This window comes from Amblyomma maculatum, chromosome 1 (genome assembly GCF_055883805.1).
Source record: "Amblyomma maculatum isolate TAMU_Amacu chromosome 1, ASM5588380v1, whole genome shotgun sequence".
In the NCBI taxonomy this organism is placed as follows: Eukaryota; Metazoa; Arthropoda; class Arachnida; order Ixodida; family Ixodidae; genus Amblyomma; species Amblyomma maculatum.
Window position 1 is genome coordinate 329220130 of NC_139344.1, and position 14414 is coordinate 329234543.

Sequence of the window (14414 nt, forward strand, 5' to 3'; positions counted from 1 at the left end):
GCCAGAGCCTGTGAGAACCGAACCTCGAGGAAATAATTAGTGATACGCCTCTAAGAGAAATGCGGAATAAAGACAGGTGAGTATCGAGGTCACGGATGCTGTGGTCGCCAAGAAAATAGAATAAACCATCGCATGAAAAAAAAAAAAAAAGCACGTGACTCAGACCCATATTGTAACGCAAGTATATGTTGAAAGCGCGTACGTCCGCCCATATATTTATATATGAGCCTTTGTGCTGTATAAGAACTAGTTTTCATTATATTAAGATGTCCCAAAATGACCGGATTCTTGACAAGCAAGGACATCTTTTTTTAATGCTCGTGTAATAAGCGATGTCTACCGACGTTGACATCGCTTTGTGTCAACGAAAGAAAGATTTGATGTTGGGAAAGGTTGAGGGTCGCCGGAGAAGGGGTAGGCAGCGAACGCGATGGTTAGATGGCATCCTCGAGGCGCTGCAGATGAAGTTATGTGATGTTAGGAAGATAGTGAGAGACCGGAAAGCGTGGCGTGACATGGTCCATAGGGTCACGAAGAGTCGGACACGACTGAACGACTGAAGTGAACTGAACTGAACCGACGTTGAAGTGCCATGTTGGAGCATTCACTTCGCACTATACTGACATCGAATATTGCAGCTGTTACATAGCGCAAGACGTTTCACTACAATTTGACAAATTTCAGCGCTGAAAAAAGAGAATAACGGGAAAATTGAGGTTCTTCATGAGTAATGGAAATAATCCTAAGGGCGTAGTTGGCAAGTCTGTGGGCATTCGCCGTCAGCAGAAAACTTTAAAAAATGGTCCATAGGTTTTACATAGACTTTTATACACTCTATTGACATCCTTTACACCTATTTATTTATTTACAATACTGCTAGTGTCAATACGAGACCGTAGCAGATGGGCAATCAATAAAATATAAAGTTCATGATAATGAGGACAAATTTCAAGCAGATTAACATTAAAAAACCTTTAACAACAAGTGTTATATATAACTACTAGTAGGCAGGCTACAAACAATAATATAAAAATTCAGAACAGTGGGAAAAAAAAATAAGTGCAGCAGCCGTAGTTCTTGCAAGCAAGCATGCTAGTATTCGAAGTAATAAACAATATGAAAAAAGACTACAATATCTGCAACATTGATTTCGTCATACACAATTCTGCACAATTCTGCAGATTAGAGTCTATACAGTGCCCTTCATTTCATTTCATCCATATAATATCAATAGATTAAAATCTATAACAGCTTTTTTTTTTTTCGTTTGTGGATGGTACGGTGTTAAAGTTCCCTATAGACAGTCTATATAGAGAGAAGTTTATGTTGAGTGCACAGCCAAAGATCCATAGGCCTTCTGACACAACTCCATATATGGCCTGTCTACAGAAGCTTTTGCAAGAGTAGGGACAGTGGGGACCAATAGAAATATTTGGTTATGTCGAAAGGTTACGGCGTTAATTTTTATCGCAAAGGCACTCTCGTCGAAAATGAAACTGATAATTTTGGAGGGACCTAAAAACTAGACATGGATGTAGCCTTATATCGGCCGGCTTCGCAAACGAAATGCACGCGACGACAGTAATTTTCTTTCACGGATCCAAAGGCCTACAACACCACTCGCATCAAACGGTGGGAAGATTCTTGAATTATTTCTCTTTTGTGTAAGTGTGCATGTGTGTGTGTGGGGGGGGGGGGGGGGGGGAGAGGTGATAAATACTTTTGATGTTTGCTGCCAGGCAAAAATCATCATAGCTACAGACCAAAACAGTCACATTTTATAAAAAACATTAAATGGGTGGTGTTGAAATCAGTGATATCTTAAACCAATGGGAAATAATTCATATACTATGCAGTTGACGATAGTATATAAAAAAAAGACAAAATTTCGCTAGTTTCCCATGCCTTACAAGTACTGACGTTCGCCACGGCAGCGCCTCAAGAGCCTTTAGCCACGCGATCGGCTGCGCGCTTGACGGGAATTCTTGGAACACGAGTGCGCGTCGAAACCCACGCGGTCTATACGATGATGAGCGAGAAGGTAAGGGCGCACACGCCAACGCCCCCTAGAGCAGCACGCCCGAGAACATCTCGAGAAATCCTCCTACGCGCCTGGCGTCATCGATCTTCAGCTGCCCGTGTTTCTAGTACCTCTTCCGGCAAAAGCAACTCTATAGAGAAACAAGAAAATCCAGTGAGGAGAGTGCAGAGGTGTCTCAACGTGTACGTAGAAATAACGGGCCCCAGAGAGAGAATGAGAGAGATACTAGACGACGTATATATCAGAACAGCCGCCCCTGAAAGGTCGCGTTGGCAAGAAAGTGAAGGCGACATCGGCGTCACCTGTACACCAGAGGCGAGATAAGGTCCTCCATTATATGTATCGTAAAAAAAGTTACGTCACTGGTTTTTTTTTTTTTTGTTCGTTTTCCCCGTGTATTTCGTATTGCTTCTCGACCCTTAGAATGCAAGAATAAACGCCGATTTTTTATTCAATTGTAGGGCTGTGCACATTTGACAAAGCACTGACTGTGACCGGTTCTTCGTTGGAACCTGGTGCTGTAACGCACGGCAGGTTACAATGTGCTCCACCGTTGACGACAAGGAAGCGGATAAAACGCGCTTAAAGATAAGGAGAAATCTCGCGGAAAACGGAAGGAGCGTTCCTGTAGTAAAAGCTATAAAACCGCGAAGGATTCACCGAAACGACAGTGACGAGACTGCGTGATGTCAAGAAGCAAATACGTGTACTATCGCGGGCCCGCGGAAAATAAGACGAAACAACGCGACGGAAAGGAACACTCCTGATGTATAGTGCTGCCAAAGAGCGCGAATAAAATGAGAGAGAAGAGGAAGAGGGGGTCGAACCAGAGCCCAAGCTGGGAGCAGCGTGGGCGAAGTAAAAAGGTCTGGCCAGCAGCGGCGACGTGCGCAGCAGCATAATCCATTTTGCAGTAGGAGCGAGAACACCGGGCGTGCGCTGCCGTGCTGAGGGAGGGGCGCGCCAAGGAGCCCCGAGTGGAGTAGTTCGCGGCACGAACACCAGCAGCAGAAGCCGAAGAAAGCGGCAGCGGCCAGGAGCAGCGGCCGGCGCGGTGTCGTGCCTGGGGCCCATTACGCAGCCGTCGCCGCGTAGATTCCGCTCGGTGGGCTTCCCGCCACCGGCGCCTTGGCACGCCACGGACACCCGTCGCCACCGATGACAAGAGAGGAAAAAAAAATATGAAAAAAGGGGAGAAAGCACCCCGGTGCCTAACGCCACCACCGAACTCTGGAGCTGCTGTTTTCACATCGAGGTGAACTCCGGCCGCAGAGAGCATGCAGAGTCAGTTATCTCTGCACGTCGCAAACCTCGAACTAATATGGCGCGTCGCAAATAATGTTCATGCAAGGAAGCGCTGCCCAATATTCTGCGAATGAGCACTAGCTGCGAACCTACTTTTAATATTTTGTTCATGGATTTCCGCGCCCTTTCCGCAGGTATGGAGATATTGAACAGGTACAACACCGTGTACATGCATAGGCTCGCAGTTAATGTGCATGCACGGTTTCACATCACAGCTTTCTGCGATGTGGTTCCACTATCCGAACTCAGTGTCTTACCTTGACTAGTTAAGCTCACCAGTCAACGAAGGCTCCCCAGGAGAAAATCCAAGCGAGACTGCAGACAAGGCGTGGGCGAAAAGCATTTTTTTCAAGCCGAACCGAATACGAACCGAATCGTGAGAGGAGTGAATCGAGTACGAATCGAATATTTGTATCAATATATTCGCTGCTGTTGTGAATATTTTGTGGGGAATGTTTTCTTTTTTTTTTTTTTAACAATCGCCGATGAAAAATACTACAGCGCGCATTATTCAAAACTTGTGCCAAATAGTTCGAAAAAAAAAAAAAGTTCGCAATGTTCAACACATATTCCATTCGCTTCGAAATAGTCTGGAAAGTAAACTTTTTGATCAATTAAATTAATCGAATTAGAAAATATTCGATTGGCTATTCTAAATTTTCAAATATTTGCACGCCCCTACCGCGAGCCCTTCGTAGTAGGGGCGCGGTAGGGTGCACGTCGCCATACATGCAAATGCACATGCGACGCATTGCTCCCGTGCAGTATATATAGCGGCTGCCCGTATCATGCGCTGCAGTGCAACCGAATTTTGATTTGTTGAAGCAATCTGAGCTGCAGCAAGCATTGGACTCTGTGTACATCGGACGCTGTGATACGGCAGCCCAATACGACGGCTGCTTTACTGTGTATGCGCACAGTGCTCGTATCAGCTCCAGGCCATCATTAGCAGTGGTTCCAAACCTTTACGCTCCGCACTTGTATGTCTTCGGTAAATTTCCATGCTTCAACGATACGAAATCTTTATCTTCCGAAAGTATAGTCGCAGAAAGATAACCTCTAATTTATGATGGTGTGGAACGGACGCGCAGAAACTTAGTAGTTATAAGCACCGATTGTTTTACAGCTGGCATCGCATTACACAAGGTGATTCTGTTTACTTGGTTAAATCGTTAATCCGCCGCAGAATGCTTTGTGTGACTTGCGCAGACATCAGGGTGCCGCATTTTCATTCTCTTCTTGCTTTCCATTTTATGTTCAAAATACAAGAAGATAATAAAATGAATGAATGAATGAATGAATGAATGAATGAATGAATGAATGAATGAATGAATCCCGTATTGAACGTCAACCGAGTTCGGGAGCTTGCTTCCGCGCGAACGATGCCGCTCCGCTCATACGCAGTCATCCTCGCGTATCGCTGGGCGAAGGGCCGAACGGGCGGCGCACGGCTGCCGCCATGGAGGGGGTGTGCGTTCCGATAAGGCACCGGTGGTCGTGCCCCCTATCGGATGAAATCCTTTTTCCCCGCTTCCAGCATGAATTATTTCGTCGCATCGAACCGCTCCGCTGCCGCAGACAGGGGCGCACGGCACGCCCCCTGGGCACGAACTCCGCGCACTGATTATACTCTCTCCGCTCGGGGTTCAGAGCCGCTGCTACGCAGACGCCTCGCCCAGTCGCGCCGTTTCTTTATTTCTCTCTGCATCTTTTATTCTCCTCCTGACTCCGCGCGCGAAGGCGAGAGACATAAACGCAGCGAGGGGCTAACGTGAAAGAAATACGGACAAGAGTCGTGCGCGCCTGCAGGGGCTTATCTGGCCAGTGTGCTGCAGGGGTGCGTTCTTCGTGGACCAAGCGTGCACGTGTATTGGCTCTAAGAGCAGACTTGCTAGTAGATGACCACTGTTCCAGAGCTCTCAACAATGTCCGCTGGCTTGACAGTCTCGCATATACATTTGTGGCAAGCGGAAGTGTTTACTGATGGAGCAGAAAATAATTAGAGAGAGAGAGAGAGAGAGAGAGAGAGAGAGAGAGAGAGAGAAAAGCTAGAATAATAAGAGAGGCCGACCATCATAAATTTCTCTCAATTCAAGGCGGGCAGTTGAGAAGACGCCGACGGAAAGTAAGGGAGGAACGAGGGAAGAGTTTAATAGACACCATGAGTGAAATGGAAGGATATGAAATATAGAACCAGAGAAAGCAAATGTGATTGGAATTCGGTATTCAGAATGAACACATATGTAAGCAGACACAACTCTCGTTGCTACTTTCAGCTCACTACTTTCTGAACACATTCATTGAAGGTCATATAAAAGGAGCACTTTCTACGATCCACCTTCGAAGTGAATACAGTGAACAAGTAAAATATTGCCACGAACCATTGAAAGCTTTATTTGTTGTTTACAACAGCCACCCGCACGCGGCCTTATCACTGTGATAACGCACGGAACGATTTTGCCCATGCTCAGTGCCGACGAAACGCGGCTTTATCGTTTTCTTTGTTGCGCAAGATGCGCCGAGATGTGTCTCGAATGGAGTCCAGTCACTCGCGTCCGCTTTCACAATGTTGAAGGTTGTTCAGGTCACTTTTTGCGCGTTTATCTAAATGCTCCTTTGCGGACTTTAAAATGAGCATCACCGAATGCAACATTCATTCGAAATACCACGTCCACCGAGCACTCTTGTTGTTACCGCAGCCGCCGAATCGCATAGTTGCTTAGCGGACGGAAGTCAGCCCAATAAAGAATTTATTCCAGTGAAATTAATGCAAGTCTCTTCGATCGTGCCTACGGCCTTGTCACTACCCCGTGACATCTTGTGGAGGTGCTGAACCCATTCAAAACGACCATGCCCCTGAAGACGCAGCCATCCGAAGAGACATAGCCTCTCGTGCTCGCGCGCAGGCTCAATAGCTCGCCACCTTCCACGGCCGGCCAGATGAAGATGCGGAAGAATGGCTTGACCTCTTCGACTGCGTGGCAAGATTTAATGCGTGGAACGACGCTACAAAGTTGAGGCAAGTCTATTTCGCACTTCAAGGATCTGCCCGAATGTGGTTTGAAAATCATGAGACTTTTCTGAAGGATAGGGACACATTTGAGGCAGAGATTCTGACGATCTTTACAATTGTCATCCGGAAAGAAAGAGAGGAAAGGATCCTCAAAAGCAAGATCCAGCTCCCAGATGAGTCCGTCCTAAATTATGCTGAGGAATTGAAGCGCCTATTTCGTCGCGCAGACGCTGAAATGACTGAGGAGAATAGAGTGAATTTTTAAAAAATTTTTCTCAGGAGGTATGAGAGAATCCCTTTTTGCTGGCTTCTTCAGAAACCCACCTCAAAATGTGGCTAAATTCGATAGAGAAGCGTCCTCAACCGGTAGACGTCCGGACACGACAGTACAAGCGTCCTCAAGTGTTCTCTGCAAGCAACTGCGACGCCACAGCTACAAGCGGAGGTAACTTCCTTGAGATTGCCCATGAAGTCGTTCGAAAAGATCTGAGCCGACTCCTGCAAGTCATCGCCAACGCCTTCAATTGGAGGCGCAACCCTAAAAGCTGTACGATGCCAGTGCAGGTTAAAGATCTCAAGACTGTCAAAATTGATTAATAAGAAGCCATATGCGGCGTGTCTGAGTAGCTACGAGAGACGAAGCAGCTCTACAGATAGCGTACTAGTAGGGCAGCCTTATTGTGCGCTACAGTTTTAAGAGAAGTTTGCACTGTAAGGAATCGCGGTGCTGCTAATTATGCTATGATATCTTGCTCTTTTTAGCTACTCAATATCCTCGAATGACATACGCTGATGACGCGTACACGGAACAAATACTGGAACGAGATTTAGGTTCTACGGCATTTATAAGGTGGCTAGCAGAAAGTGCACCTTTTATAAAGTATTGAAGAACTGTTTAAAGTTAAAGCAACGAGCTAAAGTAACGAGATTTTCTCTCCACTCTGATAAATGAGGGTGACAAAAATATTCCGACAATGACACTTTCATATTCCTCAAGGGTTATTCGTTGACGGTTTCATCACTGGCTATGTTCAAGGGTCCCGAAGCCCCGTGCTTCTGGAGACCACGGAAAGGTGCTCGGCTTTGTCAGAAAAAGAAAATAACAGAAAAAAATGCCACCTCTATCTAGCCCACTCTGCCACCCCCTCCTAAACCTTGGAGGGAACTTTACTCTTATTCGTGCACTCTTTTTTCCGCACACCCCTCTGTTCCAGGCGTTGGTTCCAGGGTTAGCCTGTCCATCCATCTTAGAATAAGCGTTTCTCTCTTCCTTTAGACTACGCATTGCGTCCATGTCATGCATACAGCCTAGTACATCAAGGAAAAAAAGCAAAGACAACATGACAGAACTGTAAGTGAGAGAAGAACCCGGTTTGAAGCTTTGTTAGCCGAAAGAATGTTTTCCATATCTTCATTTAGGATGATACAGAGGGAAACTTTTTGACATTGTAAATAATGGTTTTCAGAGCCCATAGTTCTCGATATGTTTTTTTTTTTATTATTATTATGGTGGGCTTTAGATTCTCCACAATAGAAAAAAATAAAATGCGCGGCGGCGTCGGTGGCATCTAGCTACCGCTTGAAGCCAGCCTCACGGCCCTGGAAAATGCTTGGTATAACGAGTCTTAATTTCTGGCCTGTGATTTTACAAACAATGCAGGTTGGAAAAATGTTTGTGAAATTGGGGTAATAAAGAAAAAAAAACCTTTATGGCCAGTGAATAGCGTGCCCGCCTCGCAGTCTGAAAGTCGTTCAATTCCTACCCAAGGAACATTCATTTCGCCCACGCTCTTCAACGTAGCAATGATTGGCCTGGCGAGGCGCCTCGAGAAGGTGGAGGGCATACAGCACGCTATGTAGGCAGATGACATCACCATCTGGACGACCACATGATCACTTGGGGAGAAAGAAGCAAAATTGCAAGAAGCAGCATCTGTCATAAAAAAATATCTAATACAGAGGGGCTTGGAGACTCATCAGGGAAATCAGAACTGATCAGATTCTGGCGAGGAAAGGGCAACCGATCTGCTCCCACAGATCAAGGCCACAAGCTCGAGATCCGGCTACAAGGAGAGACCGTGCCTGAAAAGACAACCGTGAGGATCCTGGGGATGTGGCTTCAATCGAATCAAGACCTCGACCCAGCAGGTCGCCCGAATGATAGCGCGGGTGACCAGCAAAAAGATGAGGATGAAGGAGCCGGACACTCTCAAACTAGTCCAGAGCTTCGTGATTAGCAGAGTAGCGCACCTCTACCTATACTTCAATATGACCAAAGGAGAGGAAGACAGAGTGGACGCCATCATCCAAATGGCGATCAAGACTGCACTCAAGCTCCCCAAGAACACGCCAAACTACAAGCTGGCAGCTTTGGGTCTACACAATACTATACAAGAATTGGCAGAAGCCCAGATCAAGTCGCAGCTGAACAGACTTCTGCGAACGAGGACGGGAAGGCGGGTGCTGGAAAGGCTGGGGTACAGCACACACCTACAGGCTTATAACAGGACAACAGAGGTAAACAGTGGCACCGCGGGAAGTCAGAAATTGGTACGCAGTTCAGTTCATACCAAGAAGCAGGGACCCCCGCCCACACGAGAAGGAGGCAGGCGAGGGCAGAGTATTATGAGAAAACATTCGGCCAACAAGTCACGCCAAGGTTCACTGACGCAGCTTTATACGAAACCAAAGCAAAGAAGGCGGTGGTCATTGTGACGGACTGCGAGGGCCGCGAGGTAGTTAGCGCCTTGATCCAAAACTGTGTCACCGAAGCAGAAGAAGTGGCTACCGCACTGGCCATTAGGCAGGGAAGAGAAACAGGGGAGAGTCTGACGATACTGCCGGAATCTCAATCCGCATGCAGAAAATTTCAGCGGGGCAAGATATCCAAGAGAGCACACCAAATCCTGACTTCCACAAGCGAGCCAACAGAACCATACACTAAAACACTAGTGTGGATTCCGGGGCACGCAGGGATCACGGGGAATTTGTACGCGGACAGGGTCGCCCGAGGACATACAACTATACCGTGCGCCCAACAGTCTCGCGGCAGAGGCCCTGATTCCGCTTGACCCCGACTACACCATAATACTGCAGCACTACAGAGGCTTGCGGAAAGTATATCCGGAGTCACATAAGAAGCTCAGCAACGAGGAAGCCATAGATCTGAGGCGGCCACAGACGGGCACCTTCATTAATTTACACATAGTATTACACATGATGCATACCACGACCCTACCTTGCACCACATAACGTAGGAATGCAGTGCACATCAAATACAAACAATTCCAAATTTAGATGAAAGGCAGTGAGAGGCTTTGCTGGCCAGCTCTGACCCGGAGGCTCAGCTCTACGTGGTCACAAGAGCTCGCAAGCTGGCGAAAGCCAGTGGTGCCCTGGACTGGGGGCACCAACCGCAAGTCAGCCTCGGCTGAAGAGGCGAAGATAAAAGATCCCCAAGTATTTAATAATGTTTTAATCACTCAAACACTGCCCAACATATCCAATTTTTATTCTCAGCTATTTATTTATTTATTTTTTATTACCGGAACCTTCCGGAGAAAGTTTTCGTCGATGGGAATATTTCTGATCTGCTCTAGACTTTCCGTGACCGTTCTAGCTTCCTCGCGTCAGGCGCCCGTTTTTTTTTTTTTTTTTTTTTTTTTTTTTTCAATGGGCAGTATAGTAATTCCTCATCAAAAAGTGACAGCGAAATCGAATCAAAGAGCCAATGGGAATGCCAGCTACACGACTTCCAGAGGCGCAAACCGGCAGCCCCCTTCCCTACCACAGTACCCCAGGCGAGTGGGCTGCTGGCTCGTTCTACAGAACCGCCACCTCAGCAGACTTTCATCCTCTAAAGAAATTCTGACGAATGTGTGAAGCCTCAGCCAAGAGTAAAACCATAGTAAGATTCGACTTGATCGCAGCGGCTTCAGTTCGTGAAGCACAGCAGGCGTACAGCCCGTTAAAAAAAGAAAAAAAAAATGGGGACACATAAGAACAGGAACATAAAGGTTGAGCGCTTGCCCTATGTCTTTGCTCTTTAGGGTTGTTTCTCAACGCTGGGTAGATCTACCTAACTTGAAGTACGCCGGGTCTTGCTCAATATAAGTTGGAAATTATACTGAAGCTCGCTATACAATACAGGAAAACATCGAAAGTATAGAGAGGATCTAGGGCAGAGTATGGAGTTGGCTCAACCTGCTCCACCGTTCGGCGTACAGCAGCCGCCTCGACTTCACGGTTGCTCGGCAGACCATGCTGTCACGGCGGGTCCCGAGAATCGCCGCCGTAATTGTGCGTGGACGCTGCAAGCCCACGCTGTCTGCTGTCGACGCGGCTCCGGTAGCGAGAAAGAGGAGGGTGCTACGCGGGCTTCCGATTCAACGCCGGCGGCAACGCGGCGCAAGAGTGGCAGCGGCTCAATCACGTCGCCGCCGACAAAGAACTGTTCCGCCGAACAAACATCACAACTCCACGAATATCCCCCTTTTCTGCCGCTATACGCGCTATGCTACCAGAGTGAGCGGAAAGAGGAGGAGAGCTCTGCCGAAGACAAGGAGCAACTAAAAGCAAAAAAAAAAAAAAAAAGAAAAAGAAAAGCAAGGACGGACGGACGTTAACGCCTCGAGGCAAGACACCTATAGTACACGGAAAAAGTCGGAATGTGGTAGCTGCCGAAAGCCTACACATACATGCAGAAACTGAGAAAGGGCGGCGGCAAAGAAAGAAAGAAATACATGGGCAAAAAAAATAGAATGAGAAACGCAGGAAACACACGCGCTTCAGGGGGTGTGCAAACGCAAACATCGTTCCAAGTCAACGTCGTCGTCGGACCCGCCGCGGCGTCTTTCGACAGGTGTCAGCTCCTAGGAACTTGATGACGGGTCGTCGTTGCTTCCCCTCTGTTGCTTGCCGCCGCCCGTAGCGGTAGTCGTAGTAGTAGTAGTAGTGGTCCGTCGCCTGGCGCCAAACTCGCCTGCGGCGCCAAGACCGAAGCGGCGGCGCCGTTGGTTGCAAAGCGCACGGGCAACGGGAGCCGGAAGTCACGCCGCTACCTGCGAACCGCTTTGGCGCGCGCCCCATCGTCGAGCGGTTCGACGGAGACTCGCCAGTCAGCACACGCACGCACACGCTCACAAACACCGCGTCCCACCTTCTCGCTTCAACCTAGCCATTTCATCACTCGCCGAAGCATACGCACACCGCGTGCCTGCGCTATGAGGGTGTGCGACGCGCGGCTGCAGGAGAGAAAAATAACACACACCGTAGTCATTCACAACACGCCGCGGTGCGCTGATGAGAGACAACTCGTAGTACGCAGCACGTATACTCACACATGTGAGCGCGTTGTGGAGGTGGCGGTCATCGCTCGTGTGTAGTACACAGCTGAGGAGGACTCTCCACAGCGGTAGCAGCCGCGCGCGCTTGCAAATTAGAGGGCTGAGCGCGTGGCGACAAGGGGGCGCTTCTTTACACCCCCATGCGGATGACACCAGCGCTGATTGAAAAACTCGGTCAGAGAACAAACAAGACCGCGTCGCGGACGGCGGCGGCGCCGCGAGTCGTGAGGTCGGCTAGCGGGCGGACAGAGGGGATGTCTAGCTTTCTCCGGTCCTAATGAGAGGGTAGGGGTCGCCAGCTGGGAGTGACCAGAGAAACCGCAGATTGAAAATGTGAAGAAAACAAGCAGCAGTAGGCCGGTGGTGCTTTGCGAAGCGGCCTTGTCTTTGTGGGTCGGCATATGTACACACACGCTCACCACCACCCCACTGACCGTCTGAAATGTCCACCTCTCCTCCACACGTCTCTGGAAGCGGGCCGTCGGCACGGTCTGAAGCGTCAGCAGCCCTCAATTTTTGAACCCCGCGCTTGCGTCAAAAAGTCAGTGTTTTCCCATTCTCTCGCCCTCTCTTGTGTGTTTTAGGCGTCGCCGCAGTGTACCTCCTTTGTTCTCCTCCACAGTGGGCCGAGGAGGAGAGAGTGTAGCTACGTCCAGCTTGCATGCAGCCATAAAAGGCCTACACACCGCCGATGCTCCGTTCACCCGAGCTTTGTCGCTAGAGACGGGCTGCAGCGCGCTGTCCAGCACACATAGTGTACGTGTGCCGTACTTACCACATCGAGACAGGAAGTGCACCAGGACGCCCACGCCGGGCCTAAGAATTAGCGGACGCTTGCGCGAGCGCGGGCAAGTCCTTACTGCCCTCAATAGCAGAGTACTGCGGGACCCGAAGCGCGCCCGTGCGGTGATTTAGCCAAGAAGGGAGGGACTGCAGTGGAGGAGGGCACGCATGCAATGGGAATGCACTATACTGCATGCTGTGTACGCTGTGCGGAAGCGACCGGACCTTTCACTCTGTCCGCCTGCCTGCCTGCCTGCTCGACCGTATACAGTATGTGCTCGCCATTGTTCGTAGGGGCGTAGCAGTACATGGAGCGCGAGTTACGTTCTCCGGACGACGCTAATGCCGCCGCAAAATGCCTTGCGAAACCTGGGTCCGTCCGGACTATTCGGGCGAGTCGTTTTGTGAAACGACGACGTCCGAGCAGCAGGGAGACAGAGCGGCGCTGAGCACACCGGGGCTTATGAGGCGGCCGCAACTACTTCTTGCGCTCGGCCACGGTTGGATGATGGCCTGCCCTTTTCTTTCCAGGAAAACAAAACCACTTGAGCGACTCGAACGAAAGTGAGTGGAGTTGAGCGAATACACCGCAGCGGTTCGCCACATCGTGCGCCCTGCGGTCAAGCGAGCAGTAAAAGCTGCGCGTATAGGTAACGAAACGAGCAATAAAAAATAATGAAAATGAAAACGACGAATGTATACATGGCAAGGAGGAACGCGAAAGGTTAGAGTTTTATGGCGCGTAAAAAGAAAACTTAGAAGCAAAAAAACGAGCAAGAGGGAGGAAGGGATTGTGAACGACGTTTCTTTGCTACGGAAGCCCAAAGAACGCTTTGTTTTCTCCCGTTTTTTTTTTTTTTTTTTTTTTTTTTTTTTTTTTTTTTTTTTTTTTTTTTCACCGGGAGAATGTCTTGGATGGCAGCGACATGCCACGGAAGGTGGCCATGTATCCAAGGTGTGAGGAGGAGGAATGCGCAGGAGTTATGTTGGAACGATATACATCAAGTGCATTGCGAGCTGTAACATATAGTTACTTTGTTATGCTCATAATTTCCGCCAAAACCAGCAAATACGAGTTGCTATAGGTTATGCTTTTCTTTCTGCGCTTTGATCTTAAGCAAAAGTGAGTTCTGGAATAATTTCGACACAGCACGCCGGCGCCAAAGAGGGTGCGTGCATGCTAACATGTCAGTGCATGTTAGCACACGTTGGCAGACATTATTGCAGAGCCCTGCACTACGGCAAATATTTATCTTGTTTTCTTTCCCTCCCACATTCCTCCCTTCCTTCACGGCACAGTTCAGGTTTCCATCAGGATGTAGCGGAATGTAAGTTTCGTTTTCAAGAGAAAACTTCAGGTTGATGCCGGCGGAATGTCTATATAACATATATGAACAACGTTCATTCACTGCAGCTACTAATTGAACTATACCGTGAACGGGCTGTATTTCTGTTGCACTGCTTTGACTGCAAATTTCGAAGTGTCCATGTGAGAAGAAATTATTTGAATACAACACGAAAACTAAAATACAGTCAGAAGCTATCACATCATGTGAGAGACTATACCCGACAAAGCCCCGTTTTAACTAAACCGTTCGAAATCGCCTGCACGACTGTATACAGTGCTTTATAAGGGTCTCGGGTGATTCGATTCACATCGCATCTTCCCATCTCGAAGGAGCTGGCTTATAAGTTGGCACCTCCTGCCAACTCAGCCATGTCATGCATGTGGCCTGGTGGCGTCGCTAAGCCCGCCGACGGCACCATGAAAGCATGTCGCCTGTAAATTATACCATCTGTCAGAGCCATGCCAGTAATTTTTCGCCCGCACCGCCGACGCCAGATTTACTGGAGAGAACAGGGCCTTTGACTCAACCGCGTTAAAATGATCTTCTCAGAAGTTTACTCATACTTCACAAATCTTATT